This window comes from Polyodon spathula, chromosome 5 (assembly GCF_017654505.1).
Source record: "Polyodon spathula isolate WHYD16114869_AA chromosome 5, ASM1765450v1, whole genome shotgun sequence".
Lineage (NCBI taxonomy): Eukaryota > Metazoa > Chordata > Actinopteri > Acipenseriformes > Polyodontidae > Polyodon > Polyodon spathula.
This window is the reverse complement of record NC_054538.1, coordinates 52,204,279-52,226,016: the sequence shown is the minus strand read 5'-3', so window position 1 is coordinate 52,226,016 and position 21,738 is coordinate 52,204,279. Positions and strand designations below refer to the sequence as shown.

The window sequence follows — 21,738 nt, the reverse complement described above, 5'->3', positions numbered from 1 at the left end:
ATATATGTTAAGGAATCATATCATAAATGTGCGTAGTTTTCCTGAATATTAATTATTTTTCTCAGTAGGGTAGCATGCCGAAAATTGAATTTTGAATTTAAACATTTGAATTTTACAGAGTGAAAAAGATATACACATTAAAAGCTACGTACATTTAATTATGATGGTGTCTTAAATAGCTTATTGACTTAAATGTATATATACATTTAATGATGCAAAAATTGGACTAAGAGGACTAGGAGGACTAGGTGAAACTCAGCAGTTCTAATGTGAGCTTCCTTTACCAGCCCGGTCAACATTGTAACTACATCACAGAACACATCAGTAAGTTGAATGCATCTTCCTTTGCTTGTAAACTACTGCCGTTCATGCCGTGGCTTTCCCTTTCTAGGTAAATCCATTGAAATCTTCTGAAAAGACAATGGGGAGTGTCTCCTGGAAGACTGTTGACTGTCCTCTCCACCCATGATAGTCAAGACTCCTTTCCAGCTTAAAGCAGCCCTTTGAGATAGTGGGATCATGAGAAACTCATTTAGCAAAAGAAAATAGTGGTTAGTGAGTCAGCATACATGAGTAATTTTGTTCCAGTGAGCATCAACTGTTGTTCTTACTCATTTGGACATCTGTTAGTACATCACAGAACACGTCAGTTAAGGTGGTTCTGTGTGTGGGAACAGCTAGCTGTTTAGCCTCAGTGAAGTGAAACTGGGTGATGTGTATACTATTGTCTCCTCCCTCCCCCTTTTTATGTAGGTTTGAATTCTGAAGGGAAGAGAAGATCCAGGAAAGTCGGTTTTCTGGTAAGTATTATTTAAGCGCCTATTATGTCTCATCTCATGTCTAAATTATTTTTCCTTTTTTTTTTGTGGAATTAGCTTTTTGAGATCATTTAGATGGTACGATTTTCGAGTTTAGTTTGTGCAGACAATTGCATTCAAATGACTATTGATTCTAGATGGCTGAAATTCTGCGGCGCTTTTAAATATTTTGTAGTTGGCTGCAACACATATAGTATCTGGAAAGGATGGCCACATTGTCTAGGTCTTACTGACACTGTATCAGGGGGACACTTGTGACACATTCCTGACACGTACTCTAAGAAATAGTGTGACATGTTTGGTCAGCAACAGTATATATATATATATATATATATATATATATATATATATATATATATATATATATATATATATATATATACACTGTACCCTAATTACTAATATAAAGCTGACTTTAGAATCTTTTTTTTTTTTTTTTTTTTTTTTTTTAAATAGTGCTTAAATTAATTAATATATAATATTTTATGGAGACAATATGATATATTATGGAGAGACCTCTGAAACATTTATAACTAGCTGATAAACAACTACATATTCTTCATCATTAAGTTTTCTAAAATTCCTTTTTTGCCCTTTTATTTGGTATATAAATTCAACCTTTTTTGTTCAAGCTTTTATAAGATGTTAACTTATTACATATTTTTTTTTTTGTTTTTTTTTTTTACAGTAGCAAGGCATCTATTAACGTTTAAATATCTTTGATTTAATTACAAGATTTAAAAAAGTTTCTATATGTCTTCAGGAATCACTCCCTTTTTAAGGGTGTTCATCTTTAAAGAATACAATTAAAATATGTATATGGATTTTTTTTTTTTCAGTACTAATCTACAAACCTATTCCTATATCCCAGTAGCAACATTTGAGACATCAATGTAAAGTCGATATTATAACTTAAGTCAAGATTTGACCATTTACTCTAGGGAGGCATATTAATTGATCACTCCTAATGTTGTGAGCATCAGTAAAACTACATTTCACTCTCAGTTAAACAGAGTTACTGGTTTGGCAAATGTCTTTGTGGTCTGCTTCATTTTATACCATGAATGTAATTCTTAAAGTGTTATACAGTAACATTTTAAACCGTTGACCAGGAGTCAGTAATTATAACACAAGGCCTTATAAAGGTTGTGAAAGAAGTAGTATTAATACATAACTATTTTCACAAAAATGCAGGAGCAAGTGTAAAGCCTATAGCCTGGCAATGCTTGATACCCCATGCCTGCAGTTCTGGTTAACCCAGTTACAGTAAATGTTGACAGTTTTCAAGGGCTACTTTACACTGCAAAACATTTTAGTAGTATTTTCTGTGGAAATTAAGCGTGGTATAGCCCATCCTAAAGCTGCTTCATCTTCTCGGTGCAGTCAGCAAAGGTTTGCTTGCGTGGGCCACTTTGATTAAAATGAGTCAGCACAGTCTACACATGTCCTGTTGCTAGGCAGAAAACACATCTGCTATCAGTTTGGGCTGATCAATGTCAAAAACAAAGAAAAAAACCTTTCAACATGTGTTTTTTGATTTGAGAGGAAGTCTGCTAATCTGTTAGAAAAGAGATAGTAGGCCGATATATTTTGCAATATAATTTTACAGTAGTCTTTAGATATTGAAATAATTCTACTTTGCATATTATTGCCATTTTTTTCAGTTAGTTCTTAGTTTATTTACAATAGTTTTGGCACACTAGTTTACTGTAAATGTTAGAAGAAACTTGTTTTACAGTAAATCTTAGTATTCTCAACCTAGTGTTTTTACAGACCTGAACAAATGTGAACATCTCAGTATTGATATGTTTATGGACTGATGGACAGAGAAAAACATGGAGGTGAGAAAAATATTTGAAAGGTTACACTTTTTCTTTAAGAAGTTGGGTTTTGATGTTCTCTGTGGCTTGCTACTGGATAAATCTGGCTAAAATTTTCAAATGTTGTAAGCTGTCATTTCAGTCAGTTATTTCAGTTGTTGTGGTGTTTAGATTTATACCAACTGTTATACCAAAATATATTTTATTTGCATTATCAGAGATGGTGTTGTATGAGAAAGCTTTCCTACTGTTGAAAAAGTTATTTATCAGCGAGAACTACCAGAGACTCTCTATAGAGCAAGGATAGTTTAACGTGCTTTTATGGTATTGGTGAAGGAAAAGTAAATTAAATGGGACTATAATATCAATTTAATGTATTATTTCAAATTTAATTTTCCAAATGAAGACCCATGGCTAATGAATTGGAATGACAATTGCTCATTGAGATTTGGTACATTTTGATTATAATTAGGCCCGTTGCGACGATACAGTTACTTGCATACCATAATTTTGGTTTCTGAAAATGTATTCTGAATTCATAACACATGGGGATATGATATAGGGATTTCTGTGAAAACAACACGTGTTTTGTCATGTAAACAGACTTTGCTGTGCAAATAACTGCACAAGTCTGCTTGTATAAATCCCACAGCCACAGTAGAAGATTATATCATTTATCAAAACTGATCAAATTCATTTGCGAGATAACAATCATTGAATTAAACACAGCCAAATCAAGATTTTCTTTACATTTAAGGGTACAGCAGAATAATTTACTAAAATTTGCCTTTCCTAATGACTGCCATTAAACTTTATGAATAGGGCCCATAATGCTCTGACGTTATTTTTAAAGCATTCTAAGTAGTGTTTGAAAAATGACTTGGTTCAAATCTTTATGCAATTGTGGTTTGCAGTGAAACATTTTACAACATACAAAATAACAAATAAAATGTTCAGTAGTCATTGTGGGATGTCAATAATTGTAATCCAAAGGGAGCATACAGCAGTGGAGCTGCAAACACATGCCTGCATGTCCCTGAACGTCATATTTAGCTTGGGAACCGCTCCTCCACCTGTGTTGAAATTTGATATGGCATTTCTTAGCACAAGTTATTGTTGGTATGAAGGTAGGGGTGATGAAGATCACCCTCTGATTTGTTAAGTTAATGAACGCCATAACCTATCAGCCTAATTAATTAAATTGTTCATGAACATTTATAACAAGGTGTTGTTACAACAGCATGCAGTTCATGGTGATCAATCAGGGCTGGCAGCAGGTTTTCGTGGGCTTCGGGCAATGGACCTCCACTAATAAATACAGTGGTAAAATGAAATTAATACCAATAGCACACTTTCTTTTCACTTTAGCCTGCTGGCAACACAAAATAAATCACACTGCTGTATTTTACACATTACTGTACAGTGTGAACATAGTAAAAGATTATTTTTAACTGTCAGTACTTGAATCATCTTGTACTTGCACTTAACCACTCCACACTTTATTGTATTCTACTGCTTATAGTTGCTGTATCTTGTACATGCTTTACTCTTACAGGCAGCGCCTGGTTTCAGTAAGCGGTACTTTTAACACACACTGAGGCACCTCGTAAAGTTAGCGCCCATTTTATGTAATTGCTCTTATTTGAAATCGTTCTTATCCATTTATTGTACTTACTTGTGAAATTTACTCATAACTAAATACTTAAGTTTAACTGCTGTTAGTCGTAATCACTCTTAAACGTAATTATTTAGTGTAATATTTATTTTCTCTCATTTGCTCTTACTACTGATTTTATTGTATCTATAACTGCTATTGTCTGTAGTGTGACACATTGTAACACCTGTAAGTTGCTCTGGATAAGGGCGTCTGCTAGAAAATAAATGATAAATAATAATTAAAACAAAATAATTTTAGCTCATTTTTGTTTTACTGTGGGCTACTTAGTACACAATTAACAGAGAATAGAACACATACTTTACAGAAATAATCATTTTTAAATGTACATAGAAAATATGACAGTGCTTTTTTTAGTTTTTTTTTTTTTTTGTATTCTTTTCCTTCCGTTTTTGACATCCAGATTTGTTTTTCTTTTTATTTGGAGGTTTGGCAGGTTTTATTTTTGATGGTTTAAAATTGTGTAATTATAAAAGGTGTTTAGGCATGATAATATGATAATAGCAGATGTTGATAGTGAGGCTCTCGTCGAAACGCTTGTCAAACAAAGGTCTTGATTGTTGGAAAGTAAATCTGCCAATTATAGAATGTCTTTAGTTGGCGCATTTATATAATTGTATGTCGATCAGCCAGTAACTTTAGGCATTATGAAGCCCTGGGGAGGACAGAAGGCAATGGGGAGTGAGAAGAGGCAGAAATAAGGCAAAAGGATGCAAGCAGGAAAAGAGAATAGAAAAACATGGAGATCTGAAAAGTTTAACTGTACTGCACACATACAGTTTAGTTTAGTTTAATGAAAATGAAATGTTTTTAGCCCTAAAGGCTGCTTGAGTAGGATAGCTGGCACAGAAATAGTACAGTTACTCATATTTACCATTTTATTTCTGTATGTGTGTGGGCCCCCCTCTGGCGTCAGAGCCTGGGGTTGCCATATTGAAAGTGATTGCAGAGACTTGTGGTGATAATCAATGGAAAATGTTACTATAAAAATGTATATTATTGTCTTTGCAATATCATTTCTACTCAAGAAGTATAGTTATTATACAATAGCAATTCAATAATATCAAATTCTGAGATTCTATTTTATTACTGATTACTGAGGCAAATCTAGTCCCTTTTCTGTCTAAAAAACTGTATCTTCTCTCTGAGTTCCACTTTCCATCTTCCATTTCTATCTCTAGGCTATCCTTCAGTGTCCAATCTGCAAACCAGGCCCTTCCGGTATGAAAACATTTAATATCTCAATATTTATGTTTATTAAATGGTTATACTTCATAGAATCAATTTTTTCTAAATATCTAGAGCCTCATTCCCTAAACAGCGGTAATGTGTTTTGCCCGCAGTAAGCCCCTTTATTGCCTGATTTGTACAGCTGCTCTATTCAGTAAACAGTGGCAGGCAACCTAGCGCGTGGAAAAAAGCATGTGTAAAAAGTACAGCATTCGAGTCATTTTAATATAATGAATAGTGTTAATGTGTGGAAATGTATGCAAATCACATCACCAAATATGCATACCATATTCATTTAAGGGCGCTAACTTTAGTAGGTGCCTCAGTGTGTATTAGAAGTATTGCTTACTGAAACCAGACAGTGTCACAGAACCAGCAGAAGAGCTGCACAGGAGAGTGAGAAGAAGTCAGGGATAGAGTATTTTGGACCAGGCAGACGTTACTAGGGCTGTGTGAGGAGGAGGTAATAACAAGATACAGATTGAGTACAGCTCATACTAGCCTTATATGTAGGGCCCCGGAAAATTCACGATATCACGAATGTCACAGAAATCGTGTATTTGACTACCTACCGTGAACAATATTCATTTTATTTTCCTTTCAGTGTTTTACATTACTCTTCACCTCCCCTGTTAACGTCAGCAGAGCTACAGCAGCTGTACACGGCCCGGCGTCATCACCATGCATTTGGTTACTAGGTCAACAAGGTCAAACAAATACCAGCTTCATGATTGGTGAATTCCTCATACTGTACAATGACGTAATTTTTGAGTCAGAGGCAGGAAGCTTAAAATGGTTGTTTAGATATTGATGCTTTATTAGCTTGCAATGTATAATTAACAAAAAATGCAGACAGCTGACAAATAAAAAAAAAGCTAAATTCATTTCAATAGAAGATCGCGTTCAGAGCTACGAAAAGCATGGTGGGATTCTGTTTTGCTCCACTTGTAATGTGTCTTTGGATCATCTAAGAAAAGGTACTATTGACAAGCATTTTGACAGTGCAGTACACAAAAACAAGAAAATCAAACTACCGAACAAGCAGCTCACAATCACATGATTGTTTAAAAAAAGCAAAGAAAGTGGAGCAACAAGTAATGTCACGATACTTGAATTAGTGGAAGCCTTTAGTGCAGCAAGCATACTGGTACAATGGCTGGTCAATGAAATAGTACCAATTTTTTTAATGAAAAAAATCTCTAATTTTAAAGGTTTACAAAACTCGAAAATGTTGCTGAATATGTCATTCAAGGTTGTTTTTTTTAAAAAGCTGTCTTGTCTGCTTGTTACTTTTTTTTTTGCAGCAACACAGCCCATTTTAAACAACTCTTGTTTCCAGCAAAAGTTTGTTTAGTTTTTAAAGAATGTTACAATGTACTCGTACATTTTCAGACAATTTGGGATATATGAAGATTACTATGCAGGTGTATAAGCAACACTTTTGGCTATGTTAATATATTTATACAGTCACCATGTACTTGTGATATTTAAGTAGGCTATGCTTAAAATATCTTTAAAATATACAAAAGAAATTGTAAATGTCCAATAAATGAATGTACACAGAGTGCGAGTTGAGCTGCAATCAAACATTTTGCCAAACACCTTTTGAAATGCAAATAGTGATCTTCTAATTGACTGAGCGAGTGCTTTTGATTAATATTACAAAATAAATCAGAGGGAGATGAAGTTGAACAAACAAATATTTATTTGATTTGCAAAGTTAAACATAAATGTTCCATTAACAATGACTGTCTCTGCTTTGACTGTCTCACAGGATGCTGTGATTTGCGTCTCTTTCTATAGAGCGCATTTATTTTGTCCTTAATGTTTCAATGAAGTTTATGTTCTCACTGTATTCCTTTTTTTTAAATTTAGAGTGATCAGTTATTATTTTTATTTATTTTCCCCTAATTTGGAATGTGTAGCGAGTCCCCACACAGCACAGACATACTGAGGGCGTGTGAGCATCCTCCACTCACAAGCCTAAAGCCAGATTCGCTTTTACACTGAGCAATCCAGAACAGGGATGGGCGGGCTATATCCCAGAGAACAAAGATCAGCCCTGATTTTTATCCTCTCTGAATGTGCTCAGTGTCTGGCCAATAGGTTTTGCTGTTGCGCGATGAGGAGGTGCAATCTCTGTAGGTTTTCCATCCCCCACCACGGGAGCGTCAGACCCAATGTGACACCCCCTTCAGAGTTCGCAGCAAAGTTTGGCCTCTTTTGTACAGCCTGGAAACAAATTGGTGCCCACAGAATTAGCATCCCAAAGCTCTGGGGACACAGAGTCAAGTGTTCCAAAAAGTGGGATTGTCCCGTCTAAAATGGGATGTCTGGTCACCTCACTTATACCTTGTTCAGACCTGCCAAGTCTGTCAATTTCGCCGGGAGACTCCCGATGTAGAGCTTGATCTCCGTCTCCCGGTGAAACTCCTGATAATTTAGATTGCCGGTTGTTATGCATTATTACCTTAAGTTAATTTTCTAAAACAAGCATTGTATATATATTAGCGGTCGACATGGGTAGAAAATCTGGAACCAGGTACCCACTGTGAAAAATAGCCGGGTACCTGGATTTTTTGGGGGGGGTAATGATGATTTTTTTAATTTTTTTTAAATCACATGTATATTTTAAGTGCATGATACATATTTAAATACTGTGTAGTACACATACAGTACTGTGCAAAAGTTTTAAGCAGGTGTGAAAAAATGCTGTAAAGTAAGAATGCTTTCAAAAATAGACATGGTAATAGATTATATTTATCAATTAACAAATGCAAAGTGAGTGAACAGAAGAAAAATCAACATCAAATCAATATTTGGTGTGACCACCCTTTGCCTTCAAAACAGCATCAATTCTTCTAGGTACACTTGCACACAGTTTTTGAAGGAACTTGGCAGGTAGGATGGCCCAAACATCTTGGAGAACTAACCACAGTTCTTCTGTGAATTTAAACAGCCTCAGTTGCTTCTCTCTCTTCATGTAATCCCAGACAGACTCGATGATGTTGAGATCAGGGCTCTGTGGGGGCCATACCATCACTTCTAGGACTCCTTGTTCTTCTTTATGCTGAAGATAGTTCTTAATGATTTTCGATGTATGTTTGGGGTCGTTGTCATGCTGCAGAACAAATATGGGGCCAATCAGATGCCTCCCTGATGGTATGGCATGATGGATAAGTATCTGCCTGTACTTCTCAGCATTGAGGAGACCTTTAATTCTGACCAAATCCCCAACTCCATTTGCAGAAATGCAGCCCCAAACTTGCAAGGAACGTTCACCATGCTTCACTGTTGTCTGCAGACACTCATTTGTGTACTACTCTCCTGCCCTTTGCCGAACAAACTGCCTTCTGCTACAGTCAAATATTTCAAATTCTGACTCATCAGCCCAGAGCACCTGCTGCCATTTTTCTGCAGCCCAGTTCCTGTGTTTTTGTGCATAGTTGAGTCGCTTGGCCTTGTTTCAATGTGGGAGGTATGGCTTTTTGGTCACAAGTCTTCCTTCCTTCCATGAAGGCCACTTCTGACCAGACTTCTCCGGACGGTAGATGGGTGTACCAGGGTCCCACTGTTTTCTGCCAATTCTGAGCTGGTGGCATTGCTGGACATGTTCCGATTGCGAAGGGAAGTAAGCATGATGTGTCTTTCATCTGCTGCAGTAAGTTTCCTTGGCCGACCACTGCGTCTACGGTCCTCAATGTTGCCCATGTCTTTGTGCTTCTTCAAAAGAGCTTGGACAGCATATCTGGAAACCCCTGTCTGCCTTGAAATTTCTGCCTGGGAGAGACCTTGCTGATGCAGTATAACTACCTTGTGTCTTGTTGCTTTGCTCAGTCTTGCCATGGTGTATGACTTTTGACAGTAAACTATCTTCAGCAACCTCACATTGTTAGCTGAGTTTGGCTGTTCCTCACCCAGTTTTATTCCACCTACACAGCTGTTTCTGTTTCAGTTAAGGATTGTGTTTCAACTTTCATATTGAACTAATGATCATTAGCACCTGCTTGGTATAATTGTTTAATCATACACCTGACTATATGCCTACAAAATCCCTGACTTTGTGCAAGTGTACCTAGAAGAATTGATGCTGTTTTGAAGGCAAAGGGTGGTCACACCAAATATGGATTTGATTTAGATTTTTCTTCTGTTCACTCACTTTGCATTTAGTTCATTGATAAATATAATCTATTAACATGTCTATTTTTGAAAGCATTCTTACTTTACAGGATTTTTTCACACCTGCCTAAAACTTTTGCACAGTACTGTACATTTAGTCATTTCAGATCTGTAGACTTGTGTAATCTTTTTCAGTACTGTAAACATCGAAATAATAATAATAATAATAATAATAATAATAATAATAATAATAATAATAATAATAATAATAATAATCTTTGTTTAAATACAGACATTATGTTAAATGCACTTCATGCTGCAGGATTACATATATTGACTATGTAACAGTTATTATTAATGGATCACAGAGTTATCACTGACATAAACCGGATGGTTTATGTTGTTTTAGTTTCTGAGCATAGTCTCCGAAGTTATTATTATTGAAGTCTACTTGACGCTCACTATGTGTTATTGTTTTCTGTAAAATATCGATATCTTGTCAGTTAGAAAAGGCTCAATGTAAAGCTTGTTTTATCATTGTCTTTATTACATAAGAACATAAGAAAGATTACAGACGAGAGGAGGCCATTTGGCCCATCTTGCTCGTTTGGTTGTTAGTAGCTTATTGATCCCAGCATCTCATCAAGCAGCTTCTTGAAGGATCCCAGGGTGTCAGCTTTAACAACATTACTGGGGAGTTGATTCCAGACCCTCACGATTCTCTGTCTAAAAAAGCGCCTCCTATTTTCTGTTCTGAATGCCCCTTTGTCTAATCTCCATTTGTGACACCTGGTCCTTGTTTCTTTTTTCAGGTCGAAAAAGTCCCTTGGGTCAACATTGTCAATACCTTTTAGAATTCTGAATGCTTGAATTAGGTTGCCGCGTAGTCTTCTTTGTTCAAGACTGAACAGATTCAAGTCTTTTAGCTTGTCTGCATATGACATGCCTTTTAAACCCAGAATAATTCTGGTCGCTCTTCTTTGCAATCTTTCCAGAGCGGCAATATTTTTTTTTTATAGCGAGGTGACCAGAACTGAACACAATATTCAAGATGAGGTCTTACTAATGCATTGTACAGTTTTAACATTACTTCCCTTGATTTAAATTCAACACTTCATTATATGTCCAAGCATTTTGATGGCCTTTTTTATAGCTTCCCCACATTGTCTAGATGAAGACATTTCTGAGTCAACAAAAACTCCTAGGTCTTTTTCATAGATTCACTCTCCAATTTCAGTATCTCCCATATGATATTTATAATGCACATTTTTATTTCCTGAGTGCAGAACCTTACACTTTTCTTTATTAAATGTAATTTGCCATGTGTCTGCCCAGTTCTGAATCTTGTCCAGATCATTTTGAATGACCTTTGCTACTGCAACAGTGTTTGCCACTCCTCCTATTTTTGTGTCGTCTGCAAATTTAACAAGTTTGCTTACTATACCAGAATCTAAATCATTAATGTAGATTAGGAATAGCAGAGGACCTAATACTGATCCCTGTGGTACTCCACTGGTTACCACACTCCATTCTGAGGTTTCTCCTCTAATCAGTACTTTCTGTTTTCTACATGTTAACCACTCCCTAATCCATGTACATGTGTTTCCTTTAATCCCTACTGCGTTCAGTTTGAGAATTAATCTTTTGTGCGGGACTTTGTCAAAAGCTTTCTGGAAATCTAAATAAACCTTGTCATGTGCTTTGCAATTATCCATTATCGATGTTGCATCCTCAAAAAAATCAAGCAAGTTAGTTAGACACGATCTCCCTTTTCTAAAACCATGTTGACTGTCTCCCAGGACGCTGTTACCATATAGGTAATTTTCCATTTTGGATCTTATTATAATTTCCATAAATTTGCATATAATAGAAGTCAGGCTTACTGGTCTGTAGTTACCTGGTTCAGTGTTGTTTCTCTTTTTGTGGTTCGGTATTAAGTTTGCAATTTTCCAGTCTGTCAGTACCACCCCTGTGTCAAGAGACTGTTGCATGGTCTTGGTTAGCGGTTTGTAAATAACTTCTTTCATTTCTTTGAGTACTATTGGGAGGATCTCATCTGGCCCAGGGGATTTGTTTATTTTAAGAGCTCCTAGTCCCTTTAACACTTCTGCCTCAGTTATGCTAAAGTTATTTAAAACTGGATAGGAACTGGATGACATGTGGGGCATGTTGTCAGTATCTTCCTTTGTAAAAACTTGTGAAAAGTAATCATTTAATATATTTGCTATTTTTTTTCTTCATCTACAATTTTGCCATTTGTATCTCTTAGACATTTAACCTCCTCTTTGAATGTTCTCTTGCTGTTGTAATATTGGAAAAACATTTTGGAATTGGTTTTAGCCCCCTTAGCAATGTTCATTTCTATTTCTTTCTTGGCCTTTCTAACTTCCTTTTTGACTTGCATTTGCAGTTCTGTGTACTCTTTCTGCATACTTTCTTTTTGGTCCTTTTTTAATGCTCTGTAAAGTGCCTTTTTTCGCTGAATTTTTTTTTAATTGATTTATTAAACCATTTTAGCAATTTAGTTTTACATTTAGATTTGTCTACTTTAGGGATGTAATTCTTTTGCTCCTCTAGTATTACATTTTTGAAGAACAGCCATCCTTTTTCTGTGGATGTTTTCTCTATTTTACACCAATCTACTTCTGTTAGTCTCTGTTTCATACCTTCATAGTTTGTTTTTCTAAAATTGTAAACCTTAGCTTTAGTCATTACTTTTGGGGTTTTAAAAAGCACTTCAAATGAGACCATGTTGTGGTCTAGTTTGCTAGTGGTTCTCTGACCTCTGTTTTAGTTATTCTGTCTTCGTTATTTGAAAAGACTAAATCAAGGCATGCCTCCCTTCTAGTCGGTGCCTTGACAAATTGTGTTAGGAAGCAGTCATTTGTCATTTCCACTATTTCAATTTCATCCTTCGTGCTCCCCACCGGGTTTTCCCATTTTATATGGCGGAAGTTGAAATCCCCCATTAGTATTGCTTCTCCTTTGCTACATGCATTTCTAATGTCATTGTATAACAGATTATTTATAATAATGCTACTGGTCGCTGGGTGCGAATGTTGACCAAACAGTATAAAAGAATAAGACTGTATTGTAAGTATTATATTTTCTTATTCTCAAATTAATTCATCGATACTTGGGTAGTAAAAAGAGACCCGGATAGGGTCCAGTAATTTAAAACCCAATGGGTACCCAGGTTTTCAGGTACCCATGCAGACCTCTAATACAGTGCGCCCTTGCTATAAGGCTCTTGGTTATAACGTGCCTTGGATATAATGCTCCTACAGCAGGTCCCCTAATTCTCTATACTAGTGCTTCATGCAATATTTCTACAGTAAATACAGTACCGGTGTTCACACTGTAAATAACTTCTCAGTCTAACTTCCGTTTCTGTCTCTCCGTTTTGATACAGTATCTGAACTGAAGAAAAGCTGTGCTGGCACTTGATAACACAGACATCTTATTCAGCAATCGTTTTATAACTAAACAAATATTAGGCCCATTACATGGTTATCTTTCCTAATGCATTTACTTTTTTGCTGCAAGAGGAGCTGTGGCTTTGCTTCAGCCCCACTCCAGCAGCCGAACCTGGGGCAAGCCCTCTTCCCCTCACCCGACCCGCTCTCCTTCTCATGCTTGGTTTGCTTGTCTGTCACTTTGAACTGAACTTCCGACTGTCATTTAGCCAGGCTATTTATAGTTTAAAAACTGCTAATTAAAATGATCCACGAGCGGGAATGTTACTTCTTTTTTTTTTTAAATATAATATGGTGCTTTATGCATGGTTAAACGCTCTTCAGTTATAATGCTCATATTGTGTGTCCCCCGAGACCCTCGTTAACACTGGGAACACAGGGAACACTGTGTGTGTGTGTGTGTGTGTGTGTGTGTCTATGTGTCTATATATATATATATATATATATATATATATATATATATATATATATATATATATATATATATATATATATATATGCACACTGCATCAACCCCCCCCCCCCCCCCCCCCCCCCATGGGCATGGCGTAACGCCTGTGCGGATGCCCACGACTTGTACTGTAAGAATTCTTTTTAAAAACTACTGTACAGACTGAGGCCTACAGACTGAGGCTTGCAGCTTAGACTGCCACACACCACGCTGTACAGGGGAAACAGTAAAAAAGCTGCAAATATATTATAATATACAGCATAATGTTTGTCATTCGTCAGATTCTGAAGCATACCACTGATATGCTTATAAAAAGTCAATCAGTAATTCCCCCTTCAAAAAAAAGTTGACAGGTATGACACTTTCCACTGTCTGGTGCTCCCAGCTACAGCAAAAACAGGGTGTTTCCAGTGCTTGTCCAAGTGGCTGAGCATGGCTATCTGGTCAAGTTTTGTATTTCATACTTGATGCAGCAAAACTGGCTTTATGATGAACACAACGACAAAGCCTGACTGTTGGTTGGCATGTTTTAACCAGATTCCTTTTTATTTGTAATGAGCCTCTGGTTTCATTAAAACAAACAGCAATACGATTCCACAATCTCCCAGTGACCTTTAACGCTAGGCGAGAAATTCTGAAATGGTTTGTAAAAAAAACTTTCGATTTTGCCGCATAGCAGTAGGCAACCAAAGCCTGTAGTGCCAGTCAGTGGAAACACGGCATTATACTGCCTCAAGCTAATTACATATTAACCTATTGTGTACACCAGATTGTGTGAAAAAGGGAAAGCTTATATACCAGCCACAAGCATATAATCACAAATTCCAAGGTTAAGATAAATGACAAACTAGTAATAATACAATTATTATTATTATTATTATTATTATTATTATTATTATTATTATTATTATTATTATTTGGGGTAAGTATACAAAATCTAATTTGCCTGTGCAGATGACGTTACCGCAATTTTTGTTTCACCTATTAATTTAGCAGATATAGGTGTTTCTAACTTCTTTGTACAAACAACTTATTTGTGTGTGTCTAATTATAAGGAATGTTGGAAATGAAGGGGTTCTGTTGATATTCATCCTCAGTTTCTCTGGCCCTGCATCAGCCCTGCTAATTAAACATGTGTCTATGATGATTATGAATGAAAGCAGTAAAAAGTAAATACATAGTCAGTCCTTATCCTTACCAAGATCCATAACTGGTAAAGAGGTAAGCCGAGGTTGCTGTGACATCGATTGTTTGCTAGCCAATACAGTGGGTGTGCCAAATACAGTAACTGAGCCACTCAGAGCAGCAAAAGAACCAACTTAAAGGCATGCTCAGTTCCTCTGCTATATAACGTTAGGTTCCGTGTTATCCATTACCCTCACTCCAACACAGCTAACTTGAATGGAAAATTGGCGCTGATCCTTTATGCACACAGCATTTTATCCAGGTATATGATGTGATAATGTTCCTTTGATTTCCTGGCTGTGTAAACATAAATCTCGATTTCATTAAATGCTAAATTTTGTGAGTATCTACCCCTCAAAATATAGTAGTAGCTGCAAAATAGTTTCTGATGTCTAGACCTGTAATGTTTTCTGGTAAAGATAAGACATGGACAGAAGAAGATACAAGTTTTTTAACTCTTCACTGCCGCCATACCTACTACTGGTAGTAAGTATCTCATATACCATATAGGCTGGCAACTTCAAATTTCAGTATTGTGGAAGCTGTGGGCAAATTCTAATGACACCCTTCACTTTCACTTGTGACATAGGATGGTCACTATTGAGATATTGTCTTCATACGTGGTACACATATGTATTCTGTGATTCCCAAGGTGGAATTTGATCAAGGTTTTTTTGTAAAGCTACAGCCACCACAGTGTCAGTGCATTGTATCTCAGAAACCATTTCTTCATATTTTCAGAGTGTATAAACTGTTCATGATAAATGTGTTGCTGACCATGAAATGTACTTCTAACCTAACATGGCTGTGTGACAGAGAGCGAATGAATCCGAGTCAACAATCTCCCTCCTGACCTGTGAGGGCATAGTATAACAGGAACAGTTACCCCGGACTGGATGGTTTGACAGTTCATTCCAGGGTCAGTTGGAAGTTGCCCATCCAGGAAGGGGGCAGAGCCACAATACCAGAAGTCATCGCCCTACTATGGTAGGAGAGGTGTCAGTCATGGATTGGAGGATACGTGATTGCACTCACTACCGAAGGGGGCGGGTCTGAAGGTATATCAGGGGATGTGGCCAAGCAATCTGTTCCTCTGTTATGGTTATGGACTGACCTGCAGTAATTACGAGAAACTGTGTGTATTATTATTATTATCATTTCGGGACAGAACCCTGTGGTTTTTCTAACTTTACACATCATTGTGTAGAGTCAGTGTTATTATTTAAAAACCACTAATAAAGCTGTGTTATTTACCACTGAACTGTTGTTGGACTGTTTCTAAGCGATGCATCACCTCTACACCTGTGCACTACAAACCACTTTGCCACAGGCTGCCATTTTGAGGTCATGTGACTTTTAAAGTTATAACTGCATAGAGACAGTTATGAGACAGTTATTATCTTAATGTTTGGTACATTAATGTATGATTTGATTTTCCATTTTGGCCATATCAATGATACAGGCCACATGCTTTGACATAGGGTTGTTATAGTTAGCACACAGTGGTATTCTATGTTTATGTTCTACGACAGGTTGTATCCTGTAAATATTAATTGTTTCACTGCCACGTTGTTTTTAACCTCTTGATATGACTTTTTCATATTTCCATTTTACTTCATGTTTACAAACAATTTGATCTGATATGACATGCCTCTTAGATTATGGCACTGGGGATGCTTTGTTTTTGTTCACAAAAACACACATTTGTAGTTTAAGGAAGTGGGGTTGGTGGATGGGGTACTGAACTTCTATTAATATTATGATTTTTTGAAGAGATACTTTAATTCCTGGGTCATGCAAAATTGATTTTGTAAGAAGACAGTTAACATCAAATCTCTTGGGAAAGAGAACAAACTGTAACTGTAGTGAAAATAATTTGTATCTGAATAGCAGCACTATAATTATCTCTGGAGCATAGTGGTTATTTTGGATGAGCTAGTGTTCTGCTTGTTTATGGCCAGCAATTGTACTAATAGTATGAGACAGTTAGCAATATTAGGAACTGGCTGCACAATCATATGGTTTCAATTTACATACCATAAACCTAAGTACATGTAATGAAAGTTGTTATAAAAAGATAATGTGTAAAGGGAACGGGAGTGAAGATTGCAGTGAATAGAGAGAAGAGGTAGATAGGAGAGGGGTAGAAGAAGTGAAATGGAGAAGTGGTCCAAGAAGGAAAGGGGGGTGATAGTAGGGGAAAGAGGAGAGCAGTTTCTGGAAAAAACTAGGTAATTTGTTGTAACACTTTACTACAAAATTCAAATAATGAGGAGGTGGTTGTAAAATGCAAAAGATGTACTGTTGTGTTTCCACATATAGCTTCTAATTACAATAGCACAAAGCATGTCCAGACATGTTTAATGCAATTTCAGATTTTGCAGGATTCAGCATGATGAATGAAGTTTCTTTTGAGTCCTATGGCTATTTATGTGCTGAGACAGTGTATTGCTTGTTTCTTTAACAACATGAAAGATTTAATTATGTATCTTTCTTTTTGCTTTTTTATTTGTATTTATTTTTTGCTTTTTACAGTATACTTGGCTATCTAGCAGAAACAGTCTGTCTTAAGAAAATATTACAGTGAGGTCAATTACGTAAAGTCATATTTTTCAGGCTCATAAGAAACCTCATTTGTGGAGTTGCCTCTGCTTTGTTCACAGCTAATACACTTGGTTTCATTTAGCGTACTCATAATATACTTAGATGGCAGTTTCAGTGACCTTTCAGAAAGGTATAATTACTGTGGTTTGTTAGTTATTTTATTATGCAGTGGCCATAATCTCTTTATGTATATACAGTAATACTAAGTGTGTCTGTCATAGTGGTTTTCATTGCAGTTTTTGCACTATGCAGATATTTTTTTTTTTTTTTTTGAATATGCATGGGTCAATAAGTAAAACTGAACAGCAAAACTGAACATTATAAAAGGGTCTTCTCGATTTCTTATTTACCATTCATATGTTTAAATCAATTTGTATGTTTAATGAACTTCCATCTATTTTGTTGATGGAAATGGTGTCACCATTTTAATCAATTGAACTGCACATTATATAAAAAAAAGTGTAGGCGTGATATCGATTAGGCCACTTATCTGGTCGTTTCTTCAATCGTGTCATTTAGTCAGACTTAGGTTTTTGAAATGCTTTACCAGTTATCAAGATCAGCACAGTTGTTATTATTATTATTATTATTATTATTATTATTATTATTAGGGGGTGGGGCGGCACGGCGGCGTGGTCGTTAGCATTGCTGCTTCACAGTACCAGGGTCCTGGGTTCACTTCCAGCCTAGGGGTCTGTCTGTGTGGAGTTTGCATGTTCTCCCCATGTGGGTTTTCTCCAGGTACTCCAGTTTCCTCCCACAGTCCAAAGACATGCTGTTCTGGTTGATTGGTCACTTTAAATTGCCCTATGTGTGTGTGAGTGAGTGAGTGTGTATGTGTGTGGTGCCCTGCAATGGACTGGCATCCCATCCAGGGTGTATTGGTACAGCTAACACCACTGCTGACCAAGAGCCTGCAGTCACTGACTGAGAGCCCAGTCACCAGCAGAGAGCTCCACTCCACAACCACCCCCTTGAGAGAGCCCCACACCACCAGAGCCCCCTCAAGAGAGAGAGCCCCACACCACCAGAGAGAGAGCTCTGCATCACCAGTTATAAGTAAAGAACAATTCATAGCCAGACAGTGTTGGGAGTAACTTATTACATTGAATGGATTACAGTATTCGGGTTCCTTTTTCAGATAGGTAACAACATACATTACATTTCAAGTGAAAAAAAAAAATGTTGTTACTTTATAGTTGCATTTAAAAAGTAGACTGCTGCTAAAGCATAAGTCAGAAAGTGCAAGTCAAACCTTACATATCACATCAAAGCCCTATCATCTATCAAAATAGCATCAGAGGAAACAAGTGGGTTCGATAGCTGAATATTTCAAGCTGCAGGCTGGCGAAACAGAAAAAAAAAATCTTTGCAAAATGTAAACTATGCCTGTGAAGTAACTATTTGTAAGTTTAATTAACTACTGTGGTTTAATTGTTTCAAGGTAATGTTATTTTAACTAGTTACATTTTTGTTGACGTAATTGTTGTTGAAAGAGATTACTTTTTAAAAGTATCTTTTACAAGACTATAGTCAGATAATCTTGTAGTATAATTTGTATTCCGCATTTTCCTTTTTTTAAATTTAGAATCTCCAATTATTTTTACCCCCATTTTTCTCCCAATTTGGAATGCCCAATTATTATTATTATTATTATTATTATTATTATTCTCCTTCACCACAGCGATTCCCCACACAGCTCAGGGCCTGAGGCTCAATGGGCATCCTCCGATCCCACGAGCCAATCTGCATCTTTTTACACCCAGAAACTCGAGAGTGGATGTCTGCAGACTACTGGCCTCTGGAGGACAAAGACCAGCCCCGCAAATCTGCTCCCCCAAGCTCACTGGCCTGGCATGTAGGTGTCACCGCAGAGCAGTGAGGAAAACAATCAGATCCCACCTCCCAACCCCAGGAGCACCACCCCAGATTCCCCTGCGAAGACTGGCTGCCTCGCACAACCAGGATTCGAACTTTCGATCACCCTGCACGTCGCGTGGCAGTGCTTTTACCAGTTGAGCCATTCAGGGACCACTCCCCCACATTTCCAGTTTATTCAAATTTTTCCGAAAAACTATCAATTTGTTTAAAAAAAAAAAAAAGTGTCGTTTTTTACTGATTTATACCCAATTTTTGTCTACTGTTCAATATTTTACCGGTTCTACGAAATACACAATATTTTAATTAATATTGTAATAAGCAGCCCTACACTGTATTCTAGGAATACAGTAGGTATGTTTAGACGTGATTCTCTGTTCTTTATCACCTGATTGTGTTGGCCAATAAAAGCCTGATTATTGTAACAATTGCTACTAGCTTGATCGAAAACTACATTGCAATGACTAATTAGCTCATTTGGCTTTAAATACAAGTCTACTGTACATAGCTAAATTTGCTCTTACATGTTTCACTTTCATAAGAAAATTCATCTGGGACTGACATTTTGAGAAACAGAACTCTTCACCCTTGTAAAAACCCCTAACACCAGCTGAATTAATATTCCTTTAAAGGGCACTGGATTTGATCTTCCACTACTTAGATCATTAAAACTAGACCCCTGATGTGTATCCATTTGAGCCTATTTGACCTATTTGAGCCTATATTATCAACACAGGGAGTGTTAACTAGTATAGCATATTATTTAGGACTGGTCTTCTTTTCCTAAAAGAGATGATTTCCTCTACTGCATGATATTAGAAGCCTGACATTTTAAGAAGTGTGGTTTTAGGTAAACAAAACCAACTGGGCTTATCTGATCATTGAGAGGATCCCATACCCCTTTCTTCCTTTACAGTTGCTATATATATATATATATATATATATATATATACACACACACACACATACTTGCAATTTTTGTTTGCAAAGCTTTTTAACTGAAGCCGGTGTGTAGGTGGGGATTTACCTTCCAGTCTCAGCTCTGAGTCCCAGACCAGGTCCCCACCAACACACTGTCCTTCCACAAACCAGCTGGAGTGCAGATATGACTGTTCTATTTGAACAAGGTGCCAAAACTAGAGCAACTGTGAACTCCTTTAATTCAAGATCTGTTTCATATTATTTCTTTCCCAAGTGACTTATGATGCTGCTTTACATACCAGAATAACACTACAGTTACCGGAAGAATTAACATATAGACACATTCCGAAAATTGGTTGAGAAGCTACTATCATTGTCATTACAGTGCCTATAGAAAGTCTACACCCCCTTGAATTTTTTTCACATTTTGTTGTGTCAGTGCCTCAGAGTTTCATTCATTTAAATGAGGATTTTTTTCCACTTATCTACACACCATACTCCACACTGTTAAAGAGAAAAAAGTTTTTTTATTGAGAAATATTATATATTAAAAACACAAAACTGAAAGATCATAATTAGATACGTCTCCACGCCCCTGAGTCAATACTTGGTGGAAGCACTTTTGGCTGCAATTACAGCTGTGAGTCTGATGGGATAGGTCTATATCAACTTTGTACACCTAGATTTGACAATATTTAACCATTCTTCTTTACAAAATTGTTCAAGCTCTGTCAGGTTCCTTGGGGAGTGTTGATGGACAGCAATCATCAAGTAAGACACTTCTCCAAGCAAGCTATTTCAGTTTTTATTTTTTATCAATTTTCTACAAATTTCTAGAATATTTTTTTCACTTGGAAGTTGTGGGATAATTTGTGGATTAAAAAAAAAAAAAAAAAAAAAAAAATATTTCAATGCATTTTAATTCCAGGCTGTAAGGCAACAAATGGTGAAAAATTCAAAAGGGGAAGTAGACTCTACAGGCACTGTGTATATAATGTAAGGGATAACATACAACAGGGCGTGCATTGTGTTGCATTATCATGTGGCTGCGGTTCAGTTTTTTTTGTTTGCTTTATTTTACTTTTCTTCGATTTTATGAAGTTGTTTTCTTGTTAGATCTTTGTGTCTCTTGCTTTTTTTCAACTGAGATTCCCTTTTAAGTACGAAACGTATCCATTACATAAAGGGGTTAACTTTGTTTATCTGAAAATTTTGAGACTTGCCAAAGCTGTCACGCAGTGACCGGCAAATTCGTCACGCCAGGCTCTGCCCCTCCTGAGAGACACTAGGCTCTGTGATTTGAACAGCACTATTTTCTCTTCAGCTTGATTCGAGCAAGCTGGAGAGAGACACTTTATTTCATATATTTACATAAATCGTAAAAATACAATAAATCAGAATAACACTGCACAAATATACATAGAGGCAGGACACTCCACCACACATGGCCCCACCCCTTGTGCGCGGCACACATGGCCTCAAAGGCCACCTCCCCCTTAAAAGCCCAGCAGTCCTGCTAAAAGTCCTGGACCAAGAAGAGAGGCTTTAATCCTTTGCAGTC

At 36.7% G+C, this 21,738-nt stretch overlaps 1 long non-coding RNA gene across 2 annotated transcripts in view; it reads left to right on the top strand.

The window, feature by feature from the left end:
• Positions 1 to 606: 606 nt before the first annotated feature.
• The window catches only part of LOC121316046, a 102,353-nt gene continuing 81,221 nt past the window's right edge, over positions 607 to 21,738 (top strand). Inside the window, exon 1 of one of the 2 annotated variants that reach the window (XR_005950355.1) lies at positions 607 to 800. This is a non-coding gene — a long non-coding RNA (uncharacterized LOC121316046). The remainder of the gene's footprint in view (positions 801 to 21,738) is intronic. The other variant, XR_005950356.1, reaches the window with a different exon arrangement.